The sequence below is a fragment of the Panthera leo genome, chromosome B3 (genome assembly GCF_018350215.1).
Source record: "Panthera leo isolate Ple1 chromosome B3, P.leo_Ple1_pat1.1, whole genome shotgun sequence".
NCBI classification, from domain to species: Eukaryota; Metazoa; Chordata; class Mammalia; order Carnivora; family Felidae; genus Panthera; species Panthera leo.
The window spans coordinates 100,015,637-100,038,447 of record NC_056684.1 but is presented as its reverse complement, the minus strand read 5'-3'; the positions used below and the strand labels follow the sequence as shown (position 1 = coordinate 100,038,447).

Here is a 22,811-nt window from a genome sequence, read left to right as displayed (position 1 = left end):
AACTATTAACATAATATTATTAACAGGAATATTAACATAATCCTTGAGAGCAGGATTATGGGGAATGGTCACTCTTTGTTCTGTGTTTCTGTAATGTTACAGATTTTAAAACAACCATTCATTACCTTTGCAGTAAGCAATAAACAAATAAATGGGTACACAAACTATATGTTAGATACTTAAAGACTGAATTCAGAGATGGAAGTCAAGTGACACTGGAGAATGGTATAATCAAGGAATGCCTAAAAATGACTCTCTGCCACCCATAGCCATACCTAGTTTTATAGGTGAATTCCAGCAAGTAAGGTGAATCATAATATATTTCACAATAAAATTGGCTTAGTTTCTGCGCAGGGGCAGGAGGAAATACCTATATATTTTAACTTTCAGCAAGGAAGGAGTTAATAAAATAGGCTGTGCCAACAGCAGGATGAATGTTGTGGTTCTAGGAATGTCTTCCAGTATTTAAGAGCACTCTTCAAAAGAAAAGTAATTATAATAAAGCAATTCTTTATACCTAAAAGTGGCCTCATTTTTTTTTTTTTTTTTAATTTTTTTTCAACGTTTTTTATTTATTTTTGGGACAGAGAGAGACAGAGCATGAACGGGGGAGGGGCAGAGAGAGAGGGAGACACAGAATCGGAAACAGGCTCCAGGCTCCGAGCCATCAGCCCAGAGCCTGACGCGGGGCTCGAACTCACGGACCGTGAGATCGTGACCTGGCTGAAGTCGGACGCTTAACCGACTGCGCCACCCAGGCGCCCCAAAAGTGGCCTCATTAAATGCACATTTTAAATGTTCCATTCAATCATATTTAAACAAAATATATATGGCATAATATATTATAATAAAGTGTACACGTGCTTATTCTGGCTGCCCTGGGTCTGATTTTGAAAATTCAACAATGTCTGACTCTGGACAGGAGGAAACTGAAAGACCAAAACAGTTTCCCCAGACTCTGGGCAGCTGGCTGTTCTTGGCTGCCTAGCCTCACTTGGCCTCTATTGTTTTTTGAGCCTGGTTGGTTCTCCAGCCTTCCCATTGACTCTATAAACTAACAATCCTTCCACAGTTGGTTTCTATTGCTTGGAAGCAAGAAGCTGACTACCAAGCAGTAGATATAGGCAACTGTATAATGTGAAGACACAGCACCTACGAAAAAATGAGCCACTTTTGAAGGTCTGAACAACAAGACATATGTTGTTATCTATAACATGTTAATAAATACACTTCACAGTTCGATTAGATTTGAGATGTTTTACATACAACCACATTTCTCCTAGGTTTGATCCTTTGCTTCCCTTCCAGGAATTGCTGTCATATCCGAGTGTCCCTAACTCCACACATAAATAGCCCTGTGCTTTATCACCAGTCATGTTTCTTTTATAACATCACACTTTCAAAAAAGTGTCATTATGTAACATGATCTACTCAACAGTAAAAATGCTATAAAGTTTTGGTTTAACATTATAAAAAATAAATTACTGAACTATCTTATTAGGTTAAGTTTAAAAGTCTATAAAATATAACACAGCCTCACCTATAACAAAATGAAAACCACCTGAGTTTCATTTGTCTTATGGAAATAATAATGCCTGTCTTATCTCCCAGTATTAACATAAGGATCAAATCATTTATGAACATTAATATGCTTAAGGTATGTACTATTTCATCAAATCTTAAGATACATCTACTGTAAGACCTATCATTAGTTTATATACCACAAAAAAAGAAACAATACGGCCAATTAAAAACTATAACACATACTTTCTTAACACTTAGAAATTCTATTTCAAAACCTAGCAAAAGAGACATTTATGTAAGTAGACATAGATTGTTATATATAATTCTTGTGCAAATATTACAAGAAAAATATGAATGAAATAAATGGGTTAAGGTATTCTTAACAGTTTTCATTGAACCCAACACTCCCAAATCATTTCTCAACTCAATCACTGATAGCATGTTTTCCCACATAGTATCATGATCTTTGCCAGCAGAAACATTGATGATATAGCATTTCTTATAAGAATCCACAAACTGTTTTTCTGGTTCAAGACAGTGACAAAAGAGAACCTTAAAGTCACCTCCTTTCACAGACACACTGAATCTTCAGCTACATACAGAACAATCCCCTCTGAAAGAAATCTAGAAACTAGCTGAGTAACTCTTACACATCAGGCAAGTGAGAAAAAACTCCCACTGAAATGAGTGGGAAAGCCTCAGACACAATCTCATCCCTGGAGCAGCAACACACAACTAGGAGGGAGCTCACAACTCCCAGCTTCTCTCTGAGGAGAGAAGGGGTTGGACACCAGAGCTGGCACCACAACTTTTAAGACTTCTACCTGAGAAATGGACTCACAAAACATCTAGCTCTGAAAGCCAACAGGGACTTACATCCACCAGATCCACAGTCTATAGTGAACTAATAGTTCTTACAGGATTTGTGTGGACTCACCATGGCTTGGCCCTCAGAGCCCAGCGCAGAGGGAGCAGACTGAATCATGCCCAGTTTCCCCACGAAAGAAGCTATTGCTTACCTTTAAAGCTTTGGTTTGAGGAGCAGGTTTCTAATTTAAAACACTTCTAGAGGCCAACTGCAATATTCTCCAGAAACCACAGAGACTGATAGGGACATCTTCCTGTTCTCCCTCTGCCTCACTCCAGGTAGGTCATCAGTATATCCCAAAAAGGAGCTCGTCCACATGTCTGGTGCCCCAGTTTTTGCAGCTGCTCCCAGAGGAAGCCCTCTAATGGGGCTTATGTTTGCAGGTACCACAAGACTGTAAGAGAGAAACCATTCTTAAGGAGGTATCCATCCCTCACTGCACACTGCAGAGGCAGCAGATTGACACGCAACCTTTTTGTGAAAGAGGCCTATTAGTTTATCTCTCAATAGCTGTGACCTGTGGGGCAGGCTTCTATCATAACGCACATCTAGAGGCCCATTGCCATCCTCTCCAGAAACCAGGAAGGCCAGCAGGCACCATCTTTGTGCTCTCCCTTTGTCCCACTCCACGTTACCAACGTCTTTGAGAAAGGAGCTTATGCATAACGGGTGCCACCCTGGCTTTTGTGGCTGCCCCCCAGAGGACACATCTCTTGATAACCTGGCACTGGTAGCCAGTGGGACTCGTGTTCATGGATTCAGTGGGTTGGTAGCAAACAAAGAAACAATTCTTAACTGTCTATCCCCCTCAGGGCTTGATGTGCAGAGGGAGCAGACAGAAACACACATCTCCCAGTCTGCCCCTGAAGGAGGTATATTTACATACTTAATTTAATTAATTTTTTTGTTGAGAGTGAGAGAGCATGAGCAGGGGAGGGGCAAAGAGAGAGGGAGAGAGAGAGAATCTTTTTTTTTTTTTTAATGTTTATTTCTTTATTTTCAGAGATGGGGGGAAGAGCAGAGAGAGGGAGAACAAGAATCTTGAGCAGGCCCTGCACTGTCAGTGTGGAGCCCAATGCAGGGTCGACCCACAAACCATGAGATCATGACCTGACCCGAAACCAACAGTCTGACGCTTAAATGAATGAGCCACCCAGGTGCTCCAAGAGGTATATTTACATACTTTAAAAAGAAGTGGCTCAATGATGAAAATACCCAAATCTGAGTATCAGAGGCCTTCCAATCTACCTGATGCATGATCTTTGTAGTTCTGAGAAGCAAAAGTAATTTAAAACAATAAGGGCTTATGTCTAGAGTTAGGAATGCATACGTGTGTGGATGTGTGTTCATAAAAGTGACAGTAAAATAGTGAGAACTTGTTGATGGATGAGTAAGATATCTGTGGGGGTAATTATGTATGCGTATGAAAGACTAATCAGCTCTAACCAATGATGAAAAGGTTTTAATACAGACATTTATAACTACAAGGGTTTCTATACTTTCTCTGAGCTCAAAATGAAAATTTTTTTTTTAAAAAGTTAAAAAGATGCTCCCTGAGCGTCTGCTTCTAATCTGTCTGCATTTAGTGCTGACTGAGATCTTCCCCTTTGGGATGAGAAATATTGGCACACCCTCAACTACTGGAAGCCACTAAGAACATAGAAGGCCATTTGGACAACCACAAAATTTTGAGAGAAAACCACAAGGAAGTCAGGATTGAATAATAAGGTTCATTGCCTAAATGAGACCACCTCTTCAAGACCGAGAAACGTGGTTGTTTTATCTAATGCACAGAAAATCAACAGAAAGAGTCAAGAAAAATGAATAGAGGAATATGTTCCAAACAAAACAACAAACTAAAACCTCAGAAAAATTCCTTAATGAAAGAGAGATAAGTGATTTACCTGACAAGAAGTTCAAAACAATGGTCATAAAGACCACTTGCTGAGGTCAGGAAAACAATGCATGAACAAAGTGAGAATTTCAACAGGAGATGAAAAATATAAGAAAGTACCAAACAGAAATCACATAGCTGAAGAATTTAATAATTGAACTGAAAAATTCAATAGAAGATGTTTTTTTACATTTATTTATTTTTGAGAGACACAGAGAGAGCACAAGTGGGGGAGGGACAGAGATAGAAGGAGACACAGAATCTGAGATGTCAGGCTCTGAAATGTCAGTACAGAGCCCGATGCAGTTCTCGAACTCACAAACTGTGAGATCGTGACCTGAGCCAAAGTCCAATGCTTGACTGACTAAGCCACCCAGGTGCCCCTCAATAGAAAGTTTTAATAGCAGATGAAGTGGAAGAAAAAATCAGCACACTCTAAGATAGGGCAGTAGAATTCATCCAAAAAGAGGAGCAAAAAGAAAAATAAAATAGGTTAAGGGACTAATAGAACAACATCAAGAGGCCCAACATTATAGGGGTCCCAGAAGGAGAAGAGAAAGGGGCAGAAAAAAGTCTTTAAAGAAGTAATGGCTGAAAACTTCCCTAACCTGAGAAAGGAAACAGACATCCAGATCCAGGAAATTCGAAAGAAGATGAATTCAAAGAGACCCACACCAAGACACAGTATAATTAAATTATCAAAAGTTAAAGACAAGGACAAAATATTAAAAACAGCAAGAGAAAGACAACTTGTTATGTATAAGGAAACACCCATAAGACTATCAACAAATTTTTTCAACAAATTCTTGCAAGTCAGAAAGGAGTGGCATGACATATTCGCTGAGCTGAAAGAAAAAAATCTGCCAACCAAAAATACTCTACCTGGCAAAAAAAAAAAAAAAAAAAAAAATCCTTCAAAATTGAAGGAAAGAAAAAGAGTTTTCCAGACAAGCAAAAGCTGGAGGAGTTCAGCACCATTACACCGAATCCACAAGAAATGTTAAAGGAATTTCTTTAAGCTGAAATGAAAGGGGGCTAATTAGTAACAGGAAAACATATGAGAGTATAAATTTCATTGGTAAAGGTAAATATAAGGTTAAGTTCACAATAATTTAATGTAATGGTGGTAGGTTAATCATTTATAAAACTAGTATGAAGGTTAAAAGACAAAAGTAGTGAAAAATAACTATAACTACAATGATTTGTTAATGGATACACAAAGAATACAAATTGTTAAATCAAAAACATAAAAGGGGGGCAGTAAAAATGTAGAGCTTTATAATTAAGTTGGACTTAAGAGTTGTTCTCAACTTGAGGCTCTTGGGTAGCTCACTCAATTAGGCATCCAACTTCAGGTCAGGTCATGATTTCACTGTGGTTTGTGGGTTCAAGCCCTGCATTGGGCTCTGTGCTGACAGCTCAGAGCCTGGAGCCTGCTTTGAATTCTGGGCCTCTCTCTCTCTCTCTCTACTCTTCCCTGGCTTGTGTTCTCTTTCTGTCTCTCAAAAATAAATAAATATTTTTTTAAAAAATTTTAAGTTATTATCAACTTAAAATAGACAGTTATAAATATGTTTTATGTAAGCCATGCTGTAACCACAAAGCAAAACCTATACTAGATTCATAAAAGATAAAGGAAAAGGAATGTAAGCATACCAATACAGAAAATCATCCAATCACAAACGAAGAGAACAAAAGAAAAAGGAACAAAGGAATTAGAAAACGATGAACACAATGGCAGTAAGTCCATACCTATCAATAATTACTTTAAACGTAAATGGACTAAATTCTCCTATTAAAAGACACAGAGTGGCTGAAGAGATTTTAAATATATAAATATCCCAACTATATGCTGCCTATAAGAGACTCATTTCAACTTTAAGAACACACACAGGGAAGGGAAGGTATGGGAAAAGACAGTGTATGCAAATGGAAATCAAATGACAGCTAAAGTAGCTATACTTGTATGAGGAAAAAATAGACTTTAAGACAAACCTGTAATAAGAGACAAAGAAGTTAATTATATAGGGGCACCTGGGTGGCTCAATTGGTTAAACATCTGACTTCAGCTCAGGTCATGATCTCGTGATTCATGAGTTTGAGCCCTGGTTTGGGCTCTGTGCTGACAGCTCAGAGCCTGGAGCCTGCTTTGGATTCTGTGTCTCCCTCTCTCTCTCTGGCCCTCCCCTGCTATCTCTCTCACAAAAATAAATAGACATTAAAAAATTTTTTTATGGTTTTTATGATTAAAAAATTTTCTAATGATAAAAGGGTCAATCCAGTAAGATGACAGAACATTTGTAAATTTACATACACCCAACATAGAAGCACCTAAATATACAAAGCAAATATTAACAGACCTAAAAGGAGAAATAAACAGCAATCCAATAATAGTAGGAGACTTCAATACCTCACTGTCATCATTGGATAGATCATCCAGACAGAAAATCAATAAAGAAACATAGGACTTAAACAACATGTTAGACCAGGTGGTCTTAACAGACATTTATAGAACATTCCATCCAAAAGCACCAGAATAAACATTTTTCCCAAGCACACATGGGACATTCTCCAGGGTAGATCACAAAATAAATCTTAATAAATTTAAAAGACTGAAATAATATCAAGCATTTTTTCCTAAACACAATGGTATGAAACTAGAAAACAATTACAAGAAGAAAACTGGAAAACTGACAAGTTATGTGGAGATTAAACAACATGCTACCAAACAACCAATAGGTCAAAAAAGAAATAAAAATAGAAATCAAATTTTGAGACAAATGAAAATGAGAATATAACATACCAAAATTTATAGGATGCAGCAAAAGTAGTTTTAAGAGGGAAGTTCACAGTGATAAATACCTATATTAAGAAATAAGAAATATCTCAAATAAACCACCCAACTTTATACCTTATGAAACTAAAAAAAGAATTAAGCTCAAAGTTAGTAGAGGGAAGGAACTAACAAATATCAGAGCAGAAATAAATGAAGCAGAGACTAAAAAAATCAGTAGAAAAGATCAATGAAACCAAGAGCTGGTTTTTGAAAAGATAAACATTTAGCTAGACTCACCAAGGAAAAAACAGAGAGAAAACTCAAAATAAAATCAGATATTAAAGAGATGTCACAATTGACACAATGGAAATACAAATAAGAGAGTATTATGAACAACTTCATACCAACAAACTAGACAATGTAGAAGAAATGAATACATTCCTACAAACATACAACCTACAAAGACTGAATCATGAAAAAAGAGAAAATCTGAACAGACTAATTACTAGTAAGCAGATTGAATCAGTAATCAGAAACCGCCAACAAACAAAAGTCCAGATGGCTTCCCTAGTGAATTCTATCAAATGTTTAAAGAATTAATACAAATCCTTCTCAAACTCTTCCAAAAAACTGAAGAGGAGGGAACACTTCCGAACTTATTTTATGAGGCCAGCATTAAATATCAAAACCAGATAAAGGCACTAAAACAAAAGGAAAATACAGACTAATATCCCTGATGAACACAGATGTAAAAATCCTCAACAAAATATTAGCAAACTGAATTCAACAATACATTAAAAGGATGCAGCAAAAGCATTTGACAAAACACAACATCCATTCATGATAAAAACTCTCAACAGAGTACAGAGAGAAAATACCTAAACATACTAAAGACAATATACAATGAGCCCACAGCTAACATCATACTCAATTGTGAAAAACTGAAAGCTTTTCTTATAAGATCAGGAACAAGACAAGGATGTCTACCCTCACCACTTTTATTTAAAATAGTACTGGGAGTCCTAGCTAGAGCAATGATGCAAGATAAAGTAATAAAAAGCATCCAAATCAGAAAGTAAACTGTCTCTACATGCAGATGACATGATACTATATATAGAAAACCCTAAAAACTTCACCAAAAAAAAAACCTCATTAGAATAATAAGTTGTAGCATACAAAATCAATATACAAAAATGAGTTGAGTCTCTATACACTAATAACAAACTATCTGAAAGAGAGAAATTAAGAATACAGTTCCATTTACAATTGTTTCAAAAGAATAAAATGCCTACTCTAAGACATTGATGAAATAAATTGAAGTCACAAATGGAAAGATATTCCATGCTCATGGACTAGAAGAATTAATATTGTTAAAATGTCCATTCTACCCAAAGTAATCTACAGATTCAATGCAATCCTTATCAAAATTCCAATGGCATTTTTTCACAGAAATGGAAAAAACAATTCTAAAATTTGTAACAGAACCACAAAAGATCCCAAATAGCCAAAGCAACTCTGAGAAAGAGGAATAATTCTGCGGGCATCACACTTCCTGATTTCAAACTATATTACAAAGCTATAATAACGAAAACGGTATGGTATTGGCATAAACACAGCTACATAAATCAGTGCAATAGAACAGAGCCCAGAAATAAACCCATGCATATATGGTCAATTTATGAAAAAGGAGCCAAGAATATACAATAAGTAAGGAATAACATAGCAGAGGAAAGGGCTCAATAAATGACATGTGAAACATGCTTGACAGGATTAACAGCAGGATGAAAGAGGCAGAAGAACAAAATAGTGACCTAGAAAACAGAGTAATGGAAGCTAATCAAGCTGAACAAAAGAAAGAGAAAAGAATAATGCAAAATGAGAATAGACTTAGGGAACTCAGTGATTCCATCAAATTTAATAACATTCACATTAGAGGAGTACCAGAAGAAGAAGAGAGAGAAAAGGGGGGCAGAAAATTTATTTGAAGAAATAATAGCTGAAAACTGTCCTAACCTGGGAAAGGAAATACATATATAGATCCAGGAGGCACAAAGATATACCAGGAGGCACAGAGAACCCTCAACGAAATTAACAAAAGCAGATCCACACCAAATCATATTATAATTAAAGTGGCAAAATATACTGATAAAGAAAAAATTATTAAAGCAGAAAGACAAAAGGAGATAGTTACATACAAGGGAAACCCCATAGGCTATCAGAGGACTTTTCAGCAGACACCTTCCAAGCCACAAGAGAGTGGCATGTTATATTCAACATGCTGGGGAAAAAATAATCTGCAAGGCTATCATTCAGAAGAGAGAGAGAGAGAGAGTGTGTGTGTGTTTCCCAGACAAACAAAAATTAAAGGAGTTCGTAACCAGTAAAGCAGCCTGGCAAGAACTATTAAAGACACCCTTCAAGTAGAGACCAAAAGTGACAGTACAAAGGAAAGAAACACAAACACAGTAAAAATGAATATTTTTATAAAATATCAGTCAAGGTACTCACAAAATAAAAAGATGTAATATATGACACCATATACCTAAAACGTAGGGAGAAGAGGAGTAAGAATGGGTTCAAACTTAAATGACCACCAACTTAATGTAGACTGCTATATACAAAAGAGGTTATATACAAACCTAATGGTAATCATATGTCAAAAGCCACTAAAATATGCAAAGAATAAAGAGAAAGAAATCCAAATGTATCACAAACAAACAGTAAACCAGGAAAAAGAGAAAGACCAGAAAGGATCAGAGAAAATCTTCAGAAACAGCCATAAAACAAGAAACAAAATGGCAATAAATACATATCTATCAATAATTACTTCAAATGTAAATGGACTAAATGCTCCACTCAAAAGACATACGGTGACAGATGGATAAAAAAACAAGACCCATCCATATACTGCCTACAAGAGACTCATTTTAGTCCTAAAGACACCTGCAAATTCAAAGTGAGGGGATGGAGAAACATCTAACATGCAAACAGTTGTCAAAAGAAAGCCAGTGTAGCAATACTTATATCAGACAAACTAGACTTTAAAACAAACACAATAACAAGAGACAAAGAAGGACACTATATAATAATAAAGGGGACAATCCTACAGGAAGATATGACAATTGTAAATATTTATGCACCCAACACAGAGGCACCCATATACATAAAACTGTTAATAACAAACATAAAGGAACTAATCTGATAATAACACAATAATGGTAGGGGACGTTAACACCCTACTTACATCAATGGACAGATCATCTAAACAGAAAATCAATAAGGAAACAATGGCTTTGAATGACACACTGGAACAGAACATTCCATCCTAAAACTCCAGAATACACATTCTTTTCAAGTGCACATAGAACATTGTCCAGAACAGATCACACAATAGCCCACAAAACAAGCTTCAACGATTTCAAAAAGATTAAAATCATACCATGCATCTTTTCTGACCATAATGAATAGAAGTCAACCACAAGAAAATATCTGGAAGACCACAAATACATGGAGGTTAAATAACATGCTACTAAACAATGAATGCATCAACCAGAAATAAAAGCAGAAATTAAAAAGTACATGGATACTGGGGCCCCTGGGTGCCTCAGTCGGTTGAGCATCCAACTTCGGCTCAGGTCATGATTTCACGGCTCATGAGTTCAAGCCTCACATCAGGCTCTGTGCTGATAGCTCAGAGCCTGGAGTCTGCTTTGGATTCTGTGTCCCTCTTTCACTGTGCCCCTCCCTTGCCCATGCTCCTTCTCTCTCTCTCTCTCTCTCTCTGTCTCTCTCTCAAGAATAAATAAAACATTAAAAAAAATTTAAAACAAGGTACATGGATACAAAAATGAATACACAATGGGTCATAACCCTTGGGATGCAGCAAAAGCAATTCTAAGAGGGAAGTTTACATGTCAACAAACTAGACATCTAGAAGAAATAAATAAATTCCCCAAAACCTCCCAATATGTAATGAGGAAGAAATAGGAAATTTGAACAGACCAGTTTCCATCAATGAAGTTAAATCAGTAATCAAAAAATTCCCAACAAAAAAAAAGTTCAGGACCAGATGGCTTCAAATCCTACCAAATACTTATTTATTTATTTATTATCATATTTATTTTTTCCAACTGTCCCTGAAAGAGGTTTTATGTATTCTATTTTACAGAAGAGGAACCCGAGACTCAGAGAGGCAAGATAACTTTTCCAGGGTTGCTCAGGTTACAGTTAGAATTACAAGTCAGATCTAGATACCTAGGCAAAGCATCAGCTTATTTTCTTTTATTATTATTTTTTTAAATATGAAATTTATTGTCAAATTCGTTTCCATACAAGACCCAGTGCTCATCCCAACAGGTGCCCTCCTCAATACCCATCACCCACCCTCCCCTCCCTCCACCATCAACCCTGTTTGTTCTGTTTTGTTTTGTTTTTTAATTTTTTTTAACGTTTATTTATTTTTGAGACAGAGAGAGACAGAGCATGAATGGAGGAGGGTCAGAGAGAGGGAGACACAGAATCTGAAACAGGCTCCAGGCTCTGAGCTGTCAGCACACAGCCCAACGGGGGGCTCGAACTCACGGACCGCGAGATCATGACCTGAGCCGAAGTCGGCCGCTTAACCGACTGAGCCACCCAGGCGCCCCTGTTCTCAGTTTTTAAGGGTCTCTTATGTTTTGGCTCCCTCCCTCTCTAACCTTTTTTTTTTTTTCCTTCCCCTCCCTCATGGTCTTCTGTTAAGTTTCTCAGGATCCACATAAGAGTAAAAACATACGGTATCTGTCTTTCTCTGTATGGCTTATTTCACTTAGTCTAACACTCTCCAGCTCCATCCGCATTGCTACAAAAGGCCACATTTCATTCTTTCTCATTGCCATGTAGTATTCCATTGTGTGTATAAACCACAATTTCTTTATCCATTCATCAGTTGATGGACATTTAGGCTCTTTCCATAATTTGGCTATTGTTGAGAGTGCTGCTATAAACATTGGGGTACAAGTGCCCCTATGCATCAGTACTCCTGTATCCCTTGGGTAAATTCCTAGCAGTGCTACTGCTGGTCATAGGGTAGGTCTATTTTTAATTTTCTGAGGAACCTCCACACTGCTTTCCAGAGAGCGGCTGCACCGTTTGCATTCCCACCAACAGTGCAAGAGGGTTCCCGTTTCTCCACAACCTCACCAGTATCTGATTTGTTCATTTTAGCCACTCTGACTGGCGTGAGGTAGTATCTCAGTGTGGTTTTGATTTGTATTTCCCTGATGAGGAGCGACGTTGAACATCTTTTCATGTGCCTGTTGGCCATCTGGATGTCTTCTTTAGAGAAGTGTCTATTCATTTTTCTATTCATATTCAGTTTACTGCCCATTTCTTCACTGGATTATTTGTTTTTCAAGTGTGGAGTTTGGTGAGCTCTTTATAGATTTTGGATACTAGCCCTTTGTCCGATATGTCATTTGCAAATATCTTTTCTCATTCTGTTGGTTGCCTTTTAGTTTTGTTAATTGTTTCCTTTGCAGTGCAGAAGCTTTTTTCTTCATTAGGTCCCAACAGTTCATTTTTGCTTTTAACTCCCTTGCCTTTGGGGATGTGTCAAGTAAGAAATTGCTGTGGCTGAGGTCAGAGAGGTTTTTTTCCTGCTTTCTCCTCTAGTGTTTTGATGGTTTCCTGTCTCACATTCAGGTCCTTTATCCATTTTGAGTTTATTTTTGTGAATGGTGTAAGAAAGTGGTCTAGTTTCATGCTTCTGCATGTTGCTGTCCAGTTCTCCCAGCACCATTTGTTAAAGAGACTGTCTTTTTTCCATTGGATATTCTTCCTGCTTTGTCACAGATTAGTTGGCCATACTTTTGTGGGTCTAATTCTGAGTTTCTATTCTATTCCATTAGTCTATGTGTCTGTTTTCATGCCAATGCCATGCTGTCTTGATGATTACAGCTTTGTAGTAGAGCCTAAAGTCTGGGATTATGAAGCTTCCCGCTTTGGTCTTCTTCTTCAATATTTCTTTGGCTATTCAGGGCCTTTTGTGGTTCCATACAAATTTTAGGATTGCTTGTTCTAGCTTCAAGAAGACTGCTGGTGCCATTTTGATTGGGATTGCATTGAATGTGTAGATAGCTTTGGGTAGTATTGACATTTTGACAATATTTATTCTTCCAATCCATGAGCACGGAATGTTTTCCCATTTCTTTCTATCTTTTCCAATTTCCTTCATAAGCTTTCTATAGTTTTCAGCATACAGATCTTTTACATCTTTGGTTAGGCTTATTCCTAGGTATTTTATGCTTCTTGGTGCAGTTGTGAATGGGATCAGTTTCTTTGTCTTTCTGTTGCTTCATTATTAGTGTATAAGAATGCAACTGATTTCTGTACATTGATTTTGTATCCTGAGACTTTGCTGAATTCATGTATCAGTTCCAGCATACTTTTGGTGGAGTCTATAGGGTTTTCCATGTATAATATCATGTCATCTGCAAAAAGTGAAAGCTTAACTTCATCTTTGCCAATTTTGATGCCTTTGATTTCCTTTTGTCGTCTGATTGCTGATGCTAGAACCTCCAACACTATGTTAAACAATAGCGGTGAGAGTGGACATCCCTGTCGTGTTCCTGATCTCAGGGGGAAAGCTCTCAGTTTCTCCCCATTGAGGATGATGTTAGCTGTGGGCTTTTCATAAATGGATTTTATGATGTTTAAGTATGTTCCTTCTATCCCAACTTTCTCGAGAGTTTTTATTAAGAAAGGATGCTGAATTTTGTCAAATGCTTTTTCTGCATCGATTGACAGGATCATATGGTTCTTTTCTTTTATTAATGTGTTGTATCACATTGATTGATTTGCAAATGTTGAACCAGCCCTGCATCCCAGGAATGAATCCCCCTTGATCATGGTGAATAATTCTTTTTATATGCTGTTGAATTCGATTTGCTAGTATCTTATTGAGAATTTTTGCATCCATATTCATCAGGGATACTGGCCTGTAGTTCTCCTTTTTTTACTGGGTCTCTGTCTGGTTTAGGAATCAAAGTAATACTGGCTTCAAAGAATGAGTCTGGAAGTTTTCCTTCCCTTTCTATTTTTTGGAATAGCTTGAGAAGGATAAGTATTAACTCTGCTTTAAACGTCTGGTAGAACTCCCCTGGGAAGCCATCTGGTCTGGACTCTTATTTGTTGGGAGATTTTTGATAACTGATTCAATTTCCTCACTGGTTATGGGTCTGTTCAAGCTTTCTATTTCCTCCTGATTGAGTTTTGGAAGTGTGTGGGTATTTAGGAATTTGTCCATTTCTTCCAGGTTGTCCAGTTTGTTGGCATATAATTTTTCATAGTATTCCCTGATAATTGCTGTATTTCTGAGGGATTGGTTGTAATAATTCCATTTTCATTCATGATTTTATCTATTTGGGTCATCTCCCTTTTCTTTTTGAGAAGCCTGGCTAGAGGTTTATCAATTTTGTTTATTTTTTCACAAAACCAACTCTTGGTTTCATTGATCTGCTCTACAGTTTTTTTAGATTCTATATTGTTTATTTCTGCTCTGATCTTTATTATTTCTCTTCTTCTGCTGGGTTTGGGGTGTCTTTGCTTTTCTGCTTTTATTTCCTTTAGGTGTGCTGTTAAATTTTGTATTTGGGATTTTTCTTGTTTCTTGAGCTAGGCCTGGATTGCAATGTATTTTCCTCTCAGGACTGCCTTTGCTGCATCCCAAAGCGTTTGGATTGTTGTATTTTCATTTGTTTCCATATATTGTTTAATTTCTTCTCTAATTGCCTGGTGGACCCATTCATTCTTTAGTAGGGTGTTCTTTAACCTCCATGGTTTTGGAGGTTTTCCAGACTTTTTCCTGTGGTTGATTTCAAGTTCATGGCATTGTGGTCTGAAAGTATGCATGGTATGATCTCAATTCTTGTATACTTATGAAGGGCTGTTTTGTGACCCAGTATGTGATCTATCTTGGAGAATGTCCCATGTGCACTTGAGAAGAAAGTGGGATGCAGAGTTCTAAATACATCTGTCAAGTCCATCTCATACAATGTATTATTCAGGGCCCTTGTTTCTTTATTGATCCTGTGTCTAGATGATCTAGCCATTATTGTAAGTGGGGTATTAAAGTTCCCTGAAGTTACCACATTCTTATCAATAAGATTGCTTATGTTTGTGATTATTTTCTATATTTGGGTGCCTTCAAATTTGGTGGCTAGACATTTATAATTGTTAGCTTTTCCTGATGGATAGACTCTGTAATTATTATATAATGCCCTTCTTCATCTCTTGTTACAATCTTTAATTTAAAGTCTAGTTTGTCTGATATAGTATGGCTACTCCAGCTTTCTTTTGACTTCCAGTAGCATGATAGATAGTTCTCCATCCCCTCACTTTCAATCTGAAGGTGTCCTCAGGTCTAAAGTGAGTGTCTTGTAGACCGCAAATAGATGGGTCTTGTTTTTTTTATCCATTCTGATACCCTATGTCTTTTGGTTGGAGCATTTAGCTCATTTACATTTAGTGTTATTATTGAAAGATATGGGTTTAAAGTCATTGTGATGTCTGTAAGTTTCATGCTTGTAGTGATGTCTCTGGTACTTTGTGGTCCTTGCAACATTTCACTCACAGAATCTCCCTTAGGATCTCTTGTAGGGCTGGTTTAGTGGTGATGAATTCCTTCAGTTTTTGTTTGTTTGGGAACACCTTTATATGTCCTTCTCTTCTGAATGACAGACTTGCTGGATAAAGGAGTCTCAGCTGCATAGTTTTTCTGTTCATCACATTGAAGATTTCCTGCCATTCCTTTCTGGCCTGCCAAGTTTCAGTAGATAGATCTGTCACTAGTCTTATTGGTCTCCCTTTATATAGAGTATGTTTATCCCTAGCTGCTTTCAGAATTTTCTCTTTATGCTTGTATTTTGTCAGTTTCACTATGATATGTCATGCAGAAGATCAATTCAAGTTACGTGTGAAGGGAGTTCTCTGTGCCTCTTGGATTTCAATGCCGTTTTCCTTCCCCAGATCAGGGAAGTTCTCAGCTATGATTTGTACAAGTACATCTTCAGCCCCTTTCTCTCTCTCTTCCTCTTCTGGAATTCCTATTACACGGATATTGTTGTGTTTGATTGCATCACTTAGTTCTCTAATTCTCCCCTCATATTCCTGGATTTTTTTATCTCTCTTTTTCTCAGCTTCCTCTTTTTCCATAATTTTATCTTCTAATTCACCTATTCTCTCCTCTGCTTTTTCAATGTGAGCTGTGGTCACCTCCATTTTATTTTGCACCTCATTTATAGCATTTTTTAGCTCCTCCTGTTTCTTTTCTTTTCTTTTTAGCTTACACAAAGGCAGTTTATTACCAGAAAACAATAATTTGAGGAATCCTGTTCACAGACGGCGACCACGGCGACCCCCCTTCCTGCAGTTGTTATCGGAGGGGATGGGGGTGACATCCTCAATCCACCCAATCTTCATTCCTGAGCAGGCAAGGGCTCTGAGGGCTGACTGGGCCCCAGGTCTGGGGGTCTTGGTTCTATTTCCTCCTGTGGCCTGGAGTTTGATGTGGACAGTGGTGATGCCCAGCTCCTTGCACCTCTGGGCTACATCCTGGGCAGCCAACATGGCAGCGTAGGGAGAGGCCTCATCTCAGTCAGCCTTCATCTTCATCCCACCAGTCACATGGCAGATGGTTTCCTTGCCAGAAAGATCAGTGACATGGACAAAAGTGTCACTGAAGGATGCAAAGATGTGACACACGCCAAACACATTTTCTCCTTCAGCTACCTGAGGTCCAAGGCTCATGACCTGTTCTTCTTTCTTTTCTTTCCTCTTTCGAGGTGCCATTTCTGCGCATCTTCCCTAGACTCCACAACCAGAAAGCCTCCTGTTTCTTAGTCCCTTGATCTCTGTAGCAATAGATTCTTTGCTGTCCTCTATACTTTTTTCAAGTCCAGTGATTAATTTTATGACTATTATTTTAAATTCATGTTTTGTTATATTGCTTAAATCGTTTTTGATCAATTCGTTAGCTGTCGCTACTTCCTGGAGTTTCTTTTGAGGAGAATTCTTCCGTTTTATCATTTCGGATAGTCCCTGGAGTGGCGCAGAACTGCAGGGCACTTCCCCTGTGCTGTTCGGAGTAACTTGAGTTGGTGGGCGGGGCCACAGTCAGACTGATGTCTGTTCCCAGCCCATGGCTGGGGCCACAGTCAGACTGGTGTGAACCTTATCTTCCCCTCTCCCAGGGGCAGGACTCACTGTGGAGTGGTGTGGCCCCTGTCTGGGCTACTTGCACACTGCCAGGCTTGTGGTGCTGCTTTGATGGGATCTGGTGTATTAGCTGGAGTGGATCCGCAAGGTGCATGGGGGTGGGAGGGGCAGGCTTGGCTCGCTTTGCCATTGGTGGTCCCCTGTGGGAGGGGCCCTGTGGCACCAGGAGGGAGGCAGACCCATTGGAGGGATGGATCCACAGAAGCACAGCATTAGGTGTTTGCATGGTGCAAGCAAGTTCGGTGAGGTGAACTGGTTCCCTTTGGGGTTTTGGCTGGGGGATGGGAGAGGGAGATGGCGCTGGCCAGCGCCTTTGTTCCCCTGCTGAGCTGAGCTCTGTCGTCCGGAGCTCAACACCTCTCCCTCCCGGTGTCCTCTCGCCCTCCCACTCTCTGACTAGAGCTGTTGACTTATAACATTCCAGATGTTAAGTCCCGCTGGCTGTCAGAACTCACTCCTTCCAGCCCCTCTGCTTTTGCAAGCCAGACTCGGGGGCTCTGCCTTGCCGGGCGGGCTGCTCCTCCACTGCCCCAGCTCCCTCCCACCAGTCCAGGTAGCACACACCACCTCTCTGCCCTTCCTACTCTCTTCCGTGGGCCTCTCGTCTACACTTGGCTCCAGAGAGTCCGTTTTGTTAGTCTTCTGGTGGTTTTCTGGGTTGTTTAGGCAGATGTGGGTGGAATCTAAGTGATCAGCAGGACAAAGTGAGCAAGCGTCCTCTTATGCCACCATCTCAAGCTTCCTCTCCTATTTTTTAATTAATTAATTAATTTTGAGAGGAAGGGAGGGGCAGAGAGAGAGGGAGAAAGAGAATCCTAAGCAGGCTCCATGCCCAGTGTGAAGCCCAACACGAGGCTCAATCTCACAACCATGAGATCATGACCTGAGCTGGACACTTAACTGACTGAGCCACCCAGGCACCCCTCTATCAAACACTTAAAGAGGAGTTAATATCTCTTCTTCTTAGACTATTGCAAAAAATAGAAAAGGAAGGAAAATTTCCAAATTCATTCTATGAGGCCAGTGTTACCCTGATACCAAAACCAGATAAAGACACCCCCCCCCAAAAAAAAAAGAACTATAGGCCAATATCTCTGATGAACATAGATGCAAAAATGCTCAACAAAATAACAGCAAACTGAATCCAAGAATACATTTAAAAAAATCTTTCACCACAATCAAGTGAGATTTATTCTTGGGAAAGAGTGGCTCAATATTTGCACATCAATCAATGTGATACATCACGTAAGAGAAAGGACAAGAACCATATAATCATTTGAATAGATGCAGAAAAAGCATTTGACAAGTGCCACATCCATTCATGATAAAAACCCTCAACAAAGTAGATTTAGAGGGAACATATATAACATATGTTATATGTTTATTATTATACATAATAAAGGCAATATATGAAAAACCCATAGATAACATTATACCCAAGGGTGAAAAACTAAGAGCTTTTCCCATAAGGTCAGGAACAAGACAAGGATGTCCACTTTCACCACTTCTATTTAACACATTACTGGAAGTCCTAGCCATAGCAATCAGACAAGACAAAGGAATAAAAAGCATCCAAACTGGAAAGGAAGAAGTGAAACTTCCACTACTTGCAAATGACATGATACTACTATATATAGAAAACCCAAAAGACTCCACCAAAAACCTCCTAGAACTGATAAATAAATTCAGTAAAGTCACACGATGCAAAAATCAATGTACAGAAACTGGTTGCATTTCTATATACCAATAATGAGCCAGCAGAAAGTGATATTAAGAAAACAATCCATTTAGGGGTGCCTGGCTGGCTCTGGCAGTAAAGCGTGTGACTCTTAACCTCAGAGTCATGAATTCAAGCCCCACATTGGGCATGGAGCCTAATTAATTAAAAAAAAAATTTTTTTAAGAGAAAACAGTCCCATTTACAATTGTACCAAAACTAATGAGATATCTAGGAATAAAACTAACCAAAGAGGTGAAAGACCTGTACTCTGAAAACTACAAAACACTGATGAAAGAAATGGAAGACAACACAAAGAAATGGAAAGACATTTCAAGCTTATGGATTAGAAGAACAAATGTGGTTAAAATGTCCATACTACCCAAAGCAATCTACATATTTAATGCAATCCCTAGCAAAATACTAACAGCATTTTTCACAGAACTAGAATAATCCTAAAATTTGTGTGGAACCACAAAAGACCCAGCCAGCCAAAGCAATCTTGAAAAGGAAAAGTAAAGCTGGAGACATCACAATTCTGGACTTCAAGTTATATTACAAAGATGGAGTAGTCAAAACAGTATGGTACTGATGCAAAAAGAGACACAAAGATCAGTGGAACAGAATAGAAAATCCAGAAGTAAACCCACAATCATATGGTCAATTAATCTTTGACAAAGCAGGGAAGAATATCCAATAGGAAAAAAGACAGTCTCTTCAACAAGTGGTGTTGGGAAAACTGGACAGCAACATGCCAAAGAAAGAATCTGCACCACTTTCTAATACTATATACAAAAATCAATTCAAAATGGATTGATGGCCTAAATGTGAGATCTGAAACCATAAAAATCCTAGAATACAGGCAGTAGCCTCTTTGACATCATCTGTAGCAACTTTTTCCTAAACAGATCCCCTGAGGCAAGGGAAACAAAAGCAAAAATAAACTATTGGGACTACATCAAAATAAAAAGCTTCTGCACAGTGAAAGAAACAATCAATAAAACTAAAAGGCAACTTACTGAGTGGGAGAAGATATTTACAAATGACATATCCAATAAAGGGCTAGTATCCAAATATATAAAGAACTTATACAACTCAACACCAAAAAACAAATAATCCATGTAAAACATGGGCAGAAGACATGAACAGACAGTTCTCCAAAGAAGACATCCAGATGGCTAATAGACACATGAAAAGATGCTCAGCACCACTTACCATCAGGAAAATGCAAATCAAAACCACGAGATATCGCCTCACATGTCAGAATGGTTAAAATCAACAACAGAAGAAACAACAGGTACAGGTAAGGATGTGGAGAAAAAGGAACCCTCTTGCACCATTGGTGGGAATGTAAACTGGTGCAGCCACTATGTAAAACAGTATGAAAGTTCCTCAAAAAGTTAAAAATAGAACTACCCCATAATACAGCCACTGCAGTCCTGGATATTTACCCAAAGAATACAAAAATACTAATTCAAAAAGATATAGCACCTCATGTTCATTGCAGCATTATTTACAAGAGCCAAGATACGGTAGCAGCCCAAGTGTCCATCGATTAATAAATGGATAAAGAAGATGTGATGTATGTATACAACGGAATATTATTCAGCCATAAAAAGAATGAAATTTTGCCATTTACAACAACATGGATGGAGCTAGAGAGTATAACGTTAAGCAAAATAAGTCAAAGAAAGAAATACCATTTGATTTCCCTCATGTGTGGAATTTAAGAAACAAAACAAAGGAGCATGGGGGTGGAGGAAGAGAGAGAAAGAAACAAACCAAGAAACAGACTCTTAACTATAAAGCACTGATGGTTATCAGTTCCACTGCAACTATGTAACCAATGGGTTAAACAGATTGTGGGGATTAAGGATCGCACTTGCTGTGATGAGGACCAGGTGGTGAATGGAATTGTGGCATCACTATATTGTACACCTGAAACCAATATAACAATGTATGTTAACTAGAATGAAAATAAAAACTTAAAAAAAAACTGTTCTAAACAACACAAAACAAAAACGAAAACATGTTCCTCAAAAATATTTAAATAGAAATTACCATATGGCCCAGCAATTTCACTTCTGGATATTTATCCAAAGAAAATTAAACCATCAGCTAGAAAAGATATACATACCCACATGTTCATAGCAGCATTACTAACAATAGCCAAGACATGGGAACAATTTAAGTGTCCATTGTTAGATGAATGTATAAAGAAGTTTGTTTATATACACACATATATAAATACAAATACAAATAGTGGAATATTATTCCACAATAAAAAAGGGAATCCTGTCATTTACAACAACTCAGATGGAGCTTTAATACATTACGATAAGTGAAACAAGTCAGAAAGATAAAGACAAATACTCTATGATCTTACTTATATGTTCTATCTAACAAAACAAACAAATAAATTCATGGATATAGAGAAAAAATTAGTAGTTGCCAGAGGTAGGGGGTGGGGAGCAAAATGACTGAAAGGGTCAAAAGGCACAAACTTCCAGTTATAAGTTAAATTACTCCTGGGGATACAACGTAGGCATTATGACTATAGCTAACAATATTGTATATTTGAAAGTTGCTAAGAGGGTAAATGTTAAAAGTTCTCATCACACACAAAAAAAACCCAAATTTGTAACTATGTATGGTGAGGAATGTTAATTGAACTTACTGAAGTAATCATTTTGCAATACATACATATATAAAATCCTTGTTATGTTATACATGAGTTATATCTCAATTGAAAAAACAAAATAGGGGCACCTGTGTGGCTTAGTCAGTTGAGCGTCCAATTCTTGATTTTTGTTCAGGTCATGATCCCAGGATCCTGGGATCAAGCCCCGCGTTGGACTCCATGCTGAGCAAGAAACCTGCTTGAGTCTGTCTCTCTCTCTCTCTCTCTCTCTCTCTCCCTCCCTCTCTCCCGCTGCCCCTGTCCCTCACTTGCTTGCTCACTCACTCTCTCTCAAATATAATTTAAAAATAAAAAATAAATAAAAATCACTAGAGAACACACCAATGATTCCATTAAACTAGAAGTTGAGATTGTCACCTGGCTACCTCATTGCAAGTAAACCAACAGGCAAAGGAGGAGGCTAGAGTGTGCTGGCTAGAGTGACTATTAAGGAGAAATCATATTTCTGTGGCACAAAAGGGATAAGGAGGAATACGTCTGAAATGCGGGAGATCTTTTGGGGTACCTCTCAGAACTGTGTTCTGTGATAAATTGTGTAACTGATTGCTATACTTTTTGCTAAACTGTAAATTTTACAGCATTTTGTTGCTCAGAAGAAATTCATCGAAAACATAGGGCCAGAAGTGTGATAAGTAAACAAGGATCTATGTTTGAGATTTGTGGTGTTTCTTTTTACGTCTTATACATTTTTGCTATGCAAAACGGTAAAAAGAAGGATGGATACAGAAATGTGGATGCCATCAGCCACACAGACGTTTGAAGGTGTGAGAATACATGAACCAGTAAAAGTGTTCACTGAAACTTAAATCTCACAAATAAGCAGAAAATATCATTTCTGGCAGACTACATACAGTGTTCTTCAAACAGTATTAAGGATAAAATACTTTGCAATTCCAAGAAGTTGAAATTTATGGTATAAGGCAAGGAAGGGGTGCTAGTAGCTATATGACTTTGGTAAATTACTTCTCTGAACCTCAGTTCCCTAACCCGTAAAATGAGGACATCTGTTTTGGAAATGGGAACTCAAAAGTCATTTTTTTTTTTCTTTTCTAATCCAGGGTTTCTCCACCTCAGCAT

The 22,811-nt window shown here is 38.0% G+C and overlaps 2 non-coding genes and 1 pseudogene across 2 annotated transcripts; 2 read left to right on the top strand and 1 right to left on the bottom strand.

Annotated features, from left to right (window-relative positions):
• Positions 1–3,589: 3,589 nt before the first annotated feature.
• Positions 3,590–3,668, top strand: LOC122223466. Its single transcript, XR_006204336.1, has one exon. It is a non-coding gene; the product is annotated as a small nucleolar RNA U2-19 (small nucleolar RNA).
• A 167-nt stretch (positions 3,669–3,835) lies between these two features.
• LOC122223465 lies at positions 3,836–3,905 on the top strand. Its single transcript, XR_006204335.1, has one exon. It is a non-coding gene; the product is annotated as a small nucleolar RNA U2-30 (small nucleolar RNA).
• Positions 3,906–16,419: 12,514 nt separating this feature from the next.
• On the bottom strand, positions 16,420–16,931 carry LOC122222714 (annotated as a pseudogene).
• Positions 16,932–22,811: the final 5,880 nt, after the last annotated feature.